At 48.5% G+C, this 11,491-nt stretch overlaps 1 protein-coding gene across 1 annotated transcript in view; it reads left to right on the top strand.

The window, feature by feature from the left end:
* Positions 1–3,828: 3,828 nt before the first annotated feature.
* PLEKHG3 (pleckstrin homology and RhoGEF domain containing G3) overlaps positions 3,829–11,491 on the top strand; it is a 40,238-nt gene continuing 32,575 nt past the window's right edge. The window contains exon 1 of the mRNA XM_054567443.1: positions 3,829–4,070. The gene's annotated coding sequence lies outside the window, so the exon portion shown is untranslated. The remainder of the gene's footprint in view (positions 4,071–11,491) is intronic.

Below are 11,491 nucleotides of genomic sequence, written 5' to 3'. Positions count from 1 at the left end.
CCTCAAGCCTATTAGCAGTCACTGCCCATTTTCTCCAACCTCCTTCCCGCAATTCCACCCAAGCTCTCACTAATCTACTTTCTGTCTGTGCCAGTTTGCCTGTTCTGAAGAGTTCATAAGTGGAATCCTATGTACGTGGACCTTCGTGACTGGCTTCTTTCACTTAGCATTATCTTTTTGAAGTTCATCTATGTTGTAGTATGAATCAGTACTTCATTCCTTTTAATGGCTGAAAAATATTCCATTGTATGACTATACATTCTGTTTATTGGCTGATGGACATTGGGGTTGTTTCCACTTTTTGGCTATTGTGGATACTGCCGCTATGAATATTCATGTACAAAGTCTTGTGTGAATAGATGTTTTCCTTTCCCTTGTGCATAAACCTAGAGTGGAATTGCTGGGTCACATGGTTTAACATTTCAAGGAACTGCCAGACTGTTTTCCAAAGTTTATTCATCAGCAGTGTATCAAAGTTCAAATTTCTTTACATTCTCATTAACTTATTACTATGTGTTTTTGATTTTAGCCATCTTAAAGAGTTTGAAGTGATATTTCATTGTGTTTTTGATCTGCATTTCTATAGAGGCTAATGATGCTGAGCACCATGTCATGCACTTACTGACCATTTGTGTATCTTCTCTGGAGAAATGTCTACTTACACCCTTTGTCCATTTTTAAATTGGATTATTTGTCTTTTTTGTTATTGAGTTGTAGGGATTCTTTACATATCCTAGATCAAGTCTTTCATTAGAGATGTGATTTGCAAAAATTTATCCCATTCTTTGTGTTTTCACTGTCCTGATGTCCTTTGACATATAAAAGTTTTAAATATTGATGGTGTTCAATTTTGTTGCTTGTGGCTCACACAGTGAAAAATATTGCTAAAATGCAACGTGAAAACTCTGGAAGCTTTGATGCCTACAAGTATGGTGGAAATTTGTAAGTCACTTTTGACAGGAACTCTCAGATTTGGGGGATTTCATTCTCCAGCCCCAGCCAGCTCCGGCTCCTTCTCAGGGCTGGGTGCACAGCGGCCCAGCGGCCTTCACTGTGTTTACATCCCCTCCCACTCCTGAGGTCTACCACAATAGAGCAGCTGAAACGACAGTTTGGAAATGTCCTTTATTGTGAAAACTCAATGGCCTTTGTCTCTGGGATTTGAAATTTTGATGCAAATATTGGCAGCCAAGAGTTAGGAAGAAGGGGGAGGCCCTGGAGAAGAAACCCTGCTGTTGATTTCCATAGTGAGTCATTTCAACTCCACGTTGTCTTGGTTTTCTCATCGTACCCCCCAAATGGGTGAGAAGATCTCCAGCTCCCCATCTCAATGGGGGTACTAAGAAGATGAATTATTAGTCTGTATTTGTTATTGAGGCACAAGTTTTTATAATAATAAACAATGTTTTAATAGCAGGGACAGCAAGGCTACTTAAGCAAGAATGGGCAGGGGCAGGAAGCAGAGAGGCTTTTGGGGGGGCGCTGCAGCCTGGAGCGTCTGGGCCCAGACACAGGTTCTCGTTCTTAGATGTGAGACTGTGTGATTTCTCCCAAACAGCTTGGGTTATTTCATCTGAATCCAGCATTGCTTTACTGAGTGCTTCCTATATGACTTCTGCCATCACAAAGATGACAATCTTTTCTGGAAATAAGCTATATATACATTAAAACAATTAGAAACAATGCAAGACATTATAATCAAATGCTGAATTAAGTGAAACAAGCGTCAAAAAGAAAAGAATAGGGCATCCCAGATCTACCACACACTACTGTGTTACTTTGCCTCAGTTTCTTCTCTGATTGCAACTGTTGGTTCAAAGGGCTTAGAATAGCCCTGGCTGGTATGGCTCACTGGGTTGGGCGCGGGCCTGCAGACTGAAAGCTCGCTGGGTTCGATTTGGGCAAGAGGCAACCCATTCCTTCCCTCTTTCTCTCTCCCTTCCCATCTTTCTAGAAATGAATATATAAAATCTTTAAAAGAAAAGGAAAATAATAAAGGGCTTAGAATAACGGCTAGCACATAGGAAACACTCAGTGTTGGATCTGTCTGGGATTTTGTCAGGCACTCCTGCTGGTTATGCAGTCCTGGCTGGGGTGCCATCCTCAGTTATCCTATCTGTAAAATGGGGATAACAGCCACTCGCTCAGTAAGTGGCTGTAAGGACGGAGGGAGACAATGTAAATCGTATAGCACCTACAAATGATAAGCATTTGATAAATGAGTAATTATTATTGTCATATTATTATTACCTGCTCGGGCAGAGGAGTTAAGGGGCGTGCTCATGGCTTAATTAAATCAGGAGCCTTCTTTGGAGGCTGGAATATGAGGTGGGCAGGGGAAGGTATTGAAAGGATTCATGTGAGCAGAGAAGGACGCAGGATCAGAGAAAGACGGAAGCCTGAGGAAGGACTGCCGTCTGAAAGGCGGAAAGGGACGGGGCCTTCTCAACTTTTCCTCCAGCTAGGAGCCTGGCCGGCTGTATCTGGCAGAGCCATGGTGGCTGTTCACTTCCAACCCTCCCCTTGCACAATCTCGACTTTCACCTTCCCAATCGGCCGGTGCTGGGCTCAGCACGGCTGGAGCAGACCCTCCCTCCCTGAGGAATGTGGGTCCCGCGTCCCGGGCTGGCCAGACCCACCGTGTACCTCCTCCCCCAGTCAGAACCCAGGAGCCCCGCTGTCTTCACCCCACCCTCCGCCAGGATCCTGTTTCAAAGTCACCTGAAAGCCATTTCCTTCCTCGTCGGCCCCTCCCCTCCCTTCCTTGCAAATCACCTGGAGCTTACTTTTGCCCGGGGCAGTTTATTTTGAGGGGGGGACATTTGTTGTTAATGAGAATTTTGTAAGCGCGTTTACTACGCATACTTGCCTATACCTGGTATCAAAAACATTCCGCGGTTCTAGTACCAGTGCTCCTTTCCTTCTTCTTAGGAATTAATAGTAATGCCTAACCAGTGGAGCCTCTGTCAGGGTGGCACCCTGGGCTTCTCTTTTGTCTTGTGCTGGGGCAGCATCTTTTTTCCAGGACCTTCACTAATGAATTATTTCAGGTTTTTAAATGTACGCTCTTGCTCAGAATCCAGCCTGCCCTTGTCCCCTCCCCCGCACTTTCACGTGTGTATCTTTCCATGCCCAAATGGTTATACACAGAAAGATGTCTGTCTTTGTTTTACAAAAATGGGGTCTTCTAGTACCATAGGTTTCTGCATATTTCCTCCTCTCCTAACAGCCTCGGTGGAGTCCCTCCAAGTAATCGGCATCATCTCTTGTCAGCTTCTCACAGTCTTGGATTTACATCTGCAAAGGGTCACGGGAACCGACTTTTGGTGCAGAATTCAAGACAAGTCTTTCTCACTCAGAAGAGCGAAGGTGACCTGCTCTGGTGGTTTCAGGACCCCTTATTCGGATCTCAACAAGTAACTCACTTGAGAAGCCCCCTTTCCTGTCCGTATAATGGGGGTCCTTTGGGCTGTCTGGAGTCCTCTCGGGAGGCGGTGGTGATACGAGGATGTGACAAGCGGTTGACCCCCACCACGTGCACCTTTGTGTCTTGGAGCATTTAGGCTGCCCCGGAGCGGCTGGCGCGCGTTGGGACCGACACCGTGGGGTTACGCGCTAGCCCCACCTGAGGGCGTTAATTATCAGCCGCGAACCAGCCCCGCTACAGCAGCCTTTACCCCTGGCTTCAGCTCGCAGCGCCGCGAAGTTTCGCGGGCTCCCGCCGTGCCGCCAATTGCTAGATTCCAGCGGCGGCCCGAGTCTCCACCCACTGGAAAAATTCCTGGTTCGTCCCCTCCCTTTCTCCTCCCTCCTGCTTGCAGCCCGGGCTCGGCCCCGACTTCCTGCCGGGCGCTGGGAAGCCGCGCGGGCTGGGGGTCCTCAGGGGCCGCGCTTGCAGTTGGCCGCGTCCCTGGCTACATCCCCGGGCGCGAAGGGACTGGCAGTGGGCGGGAGAGGCCGGCAGCCTCAGCCCCTTCCGAGAGCGACTTTCAAACTTGCGCCCGCGTCGTCGCCACACCTGGGAAGCCTCGCGCGCCGTGCGAGCCGTACCGGCGGGCGGCCACCGCTCGGTGAGTGTGCCTTGGCTCGCCCCTCTCCCTCTGCCTGGGCAGCCGACGGAGCGGCAGTGCCCAGAGTCGCTCCGAGGCCTCCACCCTCCCGGGACACCCGCTCAACCGCCTGCGCGGTGAGGACTCCGGGCGCCCGAGGAAGGCCCTTAGCTGCGTTGGCCCCTCCCAGGACGACCCTCCCGGCCCGGGGCTGGAGCGCGGGAGGCTCGTGCAAGAAGACATTTTCTGTCCTTCAGCCCCCACCCCGGGAACAAAAGGAGCGAACGCTCCGGGTGGCTTGGAGAGATTCAGTTTAAAAACCTAGGAAGCCCGTGACTTCCCACTCCCCTGTGCACTCGGTCCCCCGAGGTCTGGTCCTTCCCCGGATTGTGGGCCTGGCGGGGTCTGCTCTCCTGGGCAGGACCCGAGCTTGTGGTCCTGTAAAGCCCGAGAGGCGCCAACAGCCTGTTCCGGATTGTGCCACTCGGTACTGGCTCTTGATCTCAGCTCATGTTATGGAGGAATTAGAGTGCGTGCCAAAAGTGAGGCGTCCGGGCGCGGAAATCACCGTCTAACCTCGTCCTTGCCCACTCCTCAAATCCGTTTGGTTCATTTGCTCCATATTCTCAGTACTTTGGTTCGGGAAGCTAGGGTAAGGGGTGCAAACTTGAACATTCAAGAAAACTTTAAATAGCTACTTTATTCTTTGGAGCTGCTTTTGAAAAAAAACGGAAGAACGGGCTGAGAAATATAGTGGTGGGAGGCTGGACTGGTGTGACCCCGCGGTGGGGGGAGCGGTGTTAGTGGCCGTTGTTAGAGTTTCATCTCTGAAGACACTCGCTAAACTGTTGGCAGATGAAGGGGCCTGGCCTCTGCTCTGGGGCCCCCAGGAGGCGACCCGGACTGCAACACCGTACAGCGAATCCTGCGGCTGGGGGTTCCTGCTGTCTCCCCAACCCTGCCTCGGCATGCAGCCCAATCACGCCGACCTTGCCCAAGAACTAGGAAGCAGGGAGAGTAGCGACAGCCCCCAGAGGGCTCCCTGCTGAGCAAATCACCTGCCTCCCTTCCGGAAAGTGCCTTCCCAGCCCCTCCTCTGCTGTACTGAGAGTGGAATCTAGTGATTTAGCCGGGAGTACTTCACCTCAACCATCCCCAGCGGAAAACCTAGGGCGGCAGAACCCTTTCTCTCTGTTATTCACCCCATTCGCTGCCATCCTGGGACACTGCATCTCCTCCTCCTGCTGCTGCTAACAGTTTTGCTGCCTCTGCTGCCTCTACTCCCTTAGTGGGGAGGGTTGGACAACCCCTTGGCTGCCTGGGTGTCTTGTTCTGGGGATGGGGCAAACCTAGTCCTAGGAACAAGGAGGGGTTTGAGTAAGAGGTTGAGGGCCTTTCTACTGCCTTTATTAGAAGTGCCTAACAGGAGAGCAGAAAGAGCACCAGTTTGGGAGCCCAGCACAGGACTTTTGCCTGAGTTTTAATCCTGACTCTCCTGCATGGTATCAAAGATTGACAGAGTCTCTTGGGCTGGAAGTCATGTGGGACTAGCCTAATTCCAGTTACATGAAAGCAGCAGAGACCAGAGATGTGAGGTGATTTGAGCCTGGCCCCTGTTGGCTAAATAGGGACCAGCACTCAAATGTCCCCACTCTGTGTAATCCATGCTTTCCCCCCCATGACCTAGGCAAGTGACATATCTTTTCTGACTCAGTTTTCACATGAGTAAAGTGGGGTACTTGCTTGCTCAGAATTCCTCATAGAGGTTGGGGTGAGCCACCTATGTGGAAAGTGCTCCATAAACTCCTGTACAAAATACACGGCTCAACTGTGGCTAGGAGGAGCCCTCTAGAGCTTTATAATTTCCTGGGTTCTTCTCACATGTGCCACAAGGGTAGATACCAGGAGCCAATGGTGAAAGTTTACACCCCTTGGCCTGTTGCATCTCGGCTCTAGAGTAAACATTTGCCTTACCAAATCCCAGGGTCACTGTGTTTACACTGGAGAAGGCCAAAGGCCATGGCCTGAGGCATGACCAGGGTTGGAGCTGTAAAGGACTATGTTCCAGTGCATAGCTTGCCCCTTCACCTCCACCTCCCTCTGAGAACCTGGTAAAGGCTCCGGCTCAAACATAGAGGGCTGCTGCAAGCCCAGGCTGGAGCTGGCCTAGGGGGGTTAACTGTGGAGCCATCTAAGCTATTTTCTGTTCTGTTGGGGGTTGAGGGGACTCTGGGCTTTGGGAGTGTGTTGCCTTTGCAGCTGCACTGAGAGCTGTTTTCAGCTCCTCATTTGCCCCCCTCCCCCATCCCAGGCTGCCCCTCCGGCCCAGGCTGCTGCTCTGTCCCGCCTCTCAGCCCAGCTGCAGGTCCATAGGCCTTTGTTCCAGGCCTGCCCTCCCCAGCAGAAGCCCTCAGGCTGGGGCCCTGGCAGCTGGAAATCGCTGGCCAGCAGGGAGGTTCTGCTGGAGTTGCAGAGGACCTGGCAGACCCTCATTTCCTCTAGCACATACAGCTCATTTTGGGGCCCCCAACCTGCCCCTGGCCAGATTTTCTCACCAGCTTTTCTCGTCCCCTTTGTTGCCATGAATGGAGGGATCATTCTCTATTTCTTCCTATACTCATGCCTCTTAGTTCCGTTTTAAGACATTCATTCATTCATTCATTCTTTCATTCATTCAACAGTTTTACTATGTATGAGTGCTAGGCATGGGAGACACAGCAGTGAACAAAATATACAACAATTATTGACCCATGGAGTTGACGTCTAGTGGGGGAAGCTGACAATTAACAAGATAAATCATTGAAATAGAAAGCATTTGGATGATAAGCAGAAAATTATGATAGGGAAGGTGGATGTGAAATATGGAATGGGTGAGATTATGTTTTCGATGGGGTAGTCTGGGAAGCGACTGGACAGAGGTATGTTTGAGAGAAAGCCTGAAGGAGATACTTCCTTTCACCTCTGATTTCCTTTTCTTGAAACCCTGTTCAAGCTACACACTGGGGAACTGGACACACTTGGGGTCAAATCTAAGCCTGGCAATATACTAGTTGTGATGCTAAACTCTGTTGTGCCCGTGTTTCTTGCATGTAAAATGAAGATAGTCATCATACTTACCACACATGGTATTGTGAGAATGAACAATGAGATGATGTATGTTAAGTGCTTAACAAAGCCTATACAGGTGTTCCAGAAGTGACAGTCTAGTTACTTCTCCAACCAAATTCTGCAAGGGTTTAGCCTAAGATATTTAATGTTCAGGACTGTAGATGGGAAGTTTTTATTTCAATTATTAGGCAGGAATGGGGAATTAGACAGAGGTGAAAATAGAAATCCTAGTTATTGCAGACTTTCTGTTCCGAGAGGGAGGTTCTTCCACATGTCCGTAGGCTCCTGGTAGTTGAAAATGTGGGACATGCCGGTGTGTGCTGCTTTGCCTGGTGACTGGTGGGGCTGTGGGCAGCCCCGACCCTTCCTTGCTCTGGAATTCCCTGTTTCCAGCCAGCCCTGATGAATCACACTTTAGTCTCTGGCCTCTCCACTCTGCCTCACGTTGTCCGCCCCCCGCCCCCCATGTCTATTAGATAAGTTTGCAGGAGGGGAGGGGGAGAAGGGGCAGGAGGATGAGGGAGGGGCTGGAGAGATGGGAAGGTGGCAGGAGGAGCTGTTCTAGGGGGCCTGCAGAGGTGGCTAGAGGATTGTGATGGAGGCTCAGAGGCAGCCTTGGGGGCGGGGGGGAGTTTTAAGAAGGGTCCACATGGACCAGAGTTTAGAGTAACAAGAGTGGGCAGACATTATTCGATGTCAGAGTCCAGCTCTGTTCAACTCTGCAGCTTTCAACAGCTTCCCCTCTCAGCTGGAGGCGTGACCTCAGAAGGGAGGAGCCCATGTAAAGCTGCAGTGAGCGGTTTCCTGGGGGCCCTGCCCTGGCTGGGCGGTGGAGGGTGGGGCCCAGGGAAGTGGTCATCAGCCAGACCACTCCCCTGAAGCACCCGCTGCACTCTACTCTGTAGGCCAGCCAGGCAGGCCCTGTGATGAAGGAACCTTCAGCGCCTGGGTGTTGGTGCGTGGAGGCAGCTAAAGCTAGATGTAGTCTGACCTCAGAGAAAGTTGAAAAGAGGGCCCTGAACAGCCCCAAACACTTTTGTTACAGGAGAGAGAAAATAAGGCAGAGTTGATGGGCCTGTGATTGGAAAGAGGTGCCTCTAGAGATGCTGGCAGCCTGTTTGGGGGTCAGACTATCTGGGATAAAGCCTGGCCTGTCAGCTGGGTCTCTACGGTGTTCTTATTTTGGTTAAAAGTTCTCTGAGGGCAGGAACTCTGCTTGATCCTAGAACAGTAGAAAGTGTAATCAGGGCATACTGAGCTTGCACTGGCTTCCTACCCTCAGAGGAGTCTGGGCTTGGTGGTTTCAGCTACTCCAGCTTTTGCTCCACAGAGTTAGGGGGAGGAAGACGGTAGTGGCGGTCAAGCCCAGCCCCTGTGGCCTTTTGCCATGTAGGAATGCAAGCTAAGGGTGAGAGGGACTTTTTGTAGTCCTCTTGCTGGCCTCTGGGGAGGGAGCCTTGGTTTCAGCTCAGAGAATTTTTTTTTTTAGGATTCTTAGACTCTGTTCCTTGCTGAGCTGACTCAGGTTGAACACAGGACCTGAGCAACGTTCCTGTAGACACAATGGTGGCTGTGCATGTAGCCTTTAGGAAACACAGTTTGAGGGTTCTAGAATTTGCTCTGATTATTGCTGGTTGAGAATGAGGGAGGATGCAAGAGGAGGGAAGTCAAGTTTTACTGCGGTATTAGGATCCCAAGAAGAGATGGCTTGCACAGGTACTGGAAGCTCTTAGAAAACGCATATCCTTTACTACCCAGTCTGAGAGTTTGTGTGTATACGTGCGTAAACCAGAGGTTCTTGAGTAATAGATGAAAAGCGTTTATTGAAAGGAAAAAGGAACCAGTATTCAAGCAGCCTCTGTCTATTCTGCACATTTCTACCTCCCCTCTGCTTGCTGGATTCCAATAAATATTTGTTGAATAACTAAAACCCTACTGTGTGATGAAACTGGGAATTCAGGTAAGTTCCATGCTCTTCACAAATGTTCTATTCCTGTCTGAAAGTGCCCAGGATAGAAGATTCTAAGAAGGTAACCTGTAGTCAGCGGCCCTGGCAGAGGGGCAAGCAGATCTGAATTCCTCCAGCCTGGAAAAGCGGAAGGGTGCCTAGGGTCCTTGGGACCAGTCCTTCCAGGCCTGCTGCATTTTGCCCTCAAGTGGGCAGTAGGGGGTACTTAGAGTCTTGAATACAGTTCATCCCATAATATGTCCCATAAAATCAAATAACAGCTCTCCTCCCTTATTTAGGACTTGGCCACCCAGCAGCCGTGCTTAGCTGTATGTAGCCAAGTAGGTCTCAGATCGGCCAGGACTCAAGTTCCTCCTTTTTCTTTTTTCTTCCACCAGCCCCCTCAGACCTTGTTTAATTTTTATATATAAGCTGTGTTATCCTATTTCCAAGCCCACATCTGAGAGGAAGCTGCAAAAAAGTGTTAAGAGACTGGCATTGAGAGGAAAAATGACCGCAGTGCAACAGAGAGTTGACAGATCAAAAAGCTATGAAAAGCTGGTACTAGTGAAAGAGCCGGGAGTCATGTATTTAGGGGGAATGGCTTGGCACACTTTAGCCTTCGTAGGAAATTGTCATTTTGACAATTGATGCGACAACATGGGTGGACCTTGAGGATTTTATGCTAAGTGAGATAAGTCAGAAAAAGCTAACAGCCATATGATTTGACTTATATGAGGGATATAAAACTGAAACTCATAGACACAGACAACAGTATGGTGGTTACCAGTGGGAAGAGGAGTAAAGGGTAAAGGGGAACAAATATATGGTAACTGATGGGAGATGATTTGACTTAAGGTGGTGGGCTCACAATGCGATATACAGATCATGTATCAGAGAAATGTACACTTGAAACTTAGATAATCTTATTAATCAGTGTCATTCTAATGCATTTAATTAAAAAAAATAAAGAAAATTGATGTTTTGCTGGTAATTGTGACCCTCAGTCACCAAGAAAAGGTTAAATTATGTTCCCTTGACTCTGTTTAGGGAGGAAATGGATAGCATATTTTTAAAAGATTCCCAGCCTGGCTGGTGTGGCTCAGTGGATTGAGAGCTGGCGTGCAAACTGAAACGTTGCTGGTTTGATTCCCAGTCAGGGCACCTGCTTGGGTTGCAGGCCAAGTCACCTGTTGGGGGTGTGCAAGAAGCAACCAATCAATGTATCTCACATGTCAACATTCTTCCTTTCTTTCTCCCTCCCTTCCCATTTCTCTAAAAAAAATTAAATAAATACATAAATAAAATCTTAAAAAAGATTCCCAATCCAATTAACTAAAATTTTTTAAAATGTTGATATTTACGTAATAATATCACTCATTTTCTTGTTGTTGATTTTCTCAACAAGAAAGTCAGTCGTGTTGCCTCCACCCACAGATAAGGAAACTCACAAGGTTGGTCGCTTATTCAGGATCATTCAGCTAAGACTTGGGGATGAGGTTGAATTTTTGAGTGATTCTGGAGCGCATACCCTTAGCTCTATAGGACCCAGACTGTTTGAAACTCCTCACTCTCTTGAAAATGGGACTCTGTGGACAGCCCTCTCTGCAGTGAGGCAAGGTTTTATTGTGTTAACAGTAGAGCTAGGATGGGTCCACATTAATTCAGCTCCACCCAAGCAGAATGCCAGTTATTCCAAAGGGCGCTTGCCCTAGTGGAAACAAGAATGCTTTCAATACATGTACATTTTAAGCACCTGCCGGAGTGCCACACAGCACTTTCTGGGGCCAGAAAATGACAGGGAGGAGCTGTCGTTTCAAAAATTCCAGGCCTCTTTCCATGAAGAGCTTTGTTCCTTTGTTTTGGTTCTGGATGCTGCTGAAAGATGCTGTGCTCTGCAGTCTTGGCGCTGGTTGTTCCTTGTGGTCTCCAGGGTGACAGGGGTCTGCCCCTGCCTAGGAACCCCTTCCCCCATGTGTCCCCATCCAGATCTGGCAAATGGTAATTTTATTGTGTTGATTTCTCATTTATTATAGAGATAGAATGTGACATACATTTAAAGCTTCCTTTGTTTTCCTCCCTAATCCTGTTTTCTTTCCCTCCCCAGAAGTAACAGTCTTCTGAATAGGGTGTTTATCATTCCTATGCATGTTTTTATACTCTTTATTGTAATCTGTAAGTAATTTATGTATTGCATTGTTTAATTTTGACATATGTTAAATGTATTCTTCTTGAAGTTGCATTTTTTTATTTAACATTGTGGTCTAGATTTATCCATGTTGATATATTTAAATCTGTTATTCATTTAACTATCTATTGTTATGTGTTGTGTAATTAAGTCACAGTTTTCTTACTAGTGGTCATTTAGGTTTGTTTCTGTTTTCAT

This window comes from Pteronotus mesoamericanus, unplaced genomic scaffold (assembly GCF_021234165.1).
Source record: "Pteronotus mesoamericanus isolate MK-2021 breed Mesoamerican mustached bat unplaced genomic scaffold, CSHL_Meso_final contig_182, whole genome shotgun sequence".
In the NCBI taxonomy this organism is placed as follows: Eukaryota; Metazoa; Chordata; class Mammalia; order Chiroptera; family Mormoopidae; genus Pteronotus; species Pteronotus mesoamericanus.
This window is presented reverse-complemented; position numbering and strand designations above follow the sequence as displayed.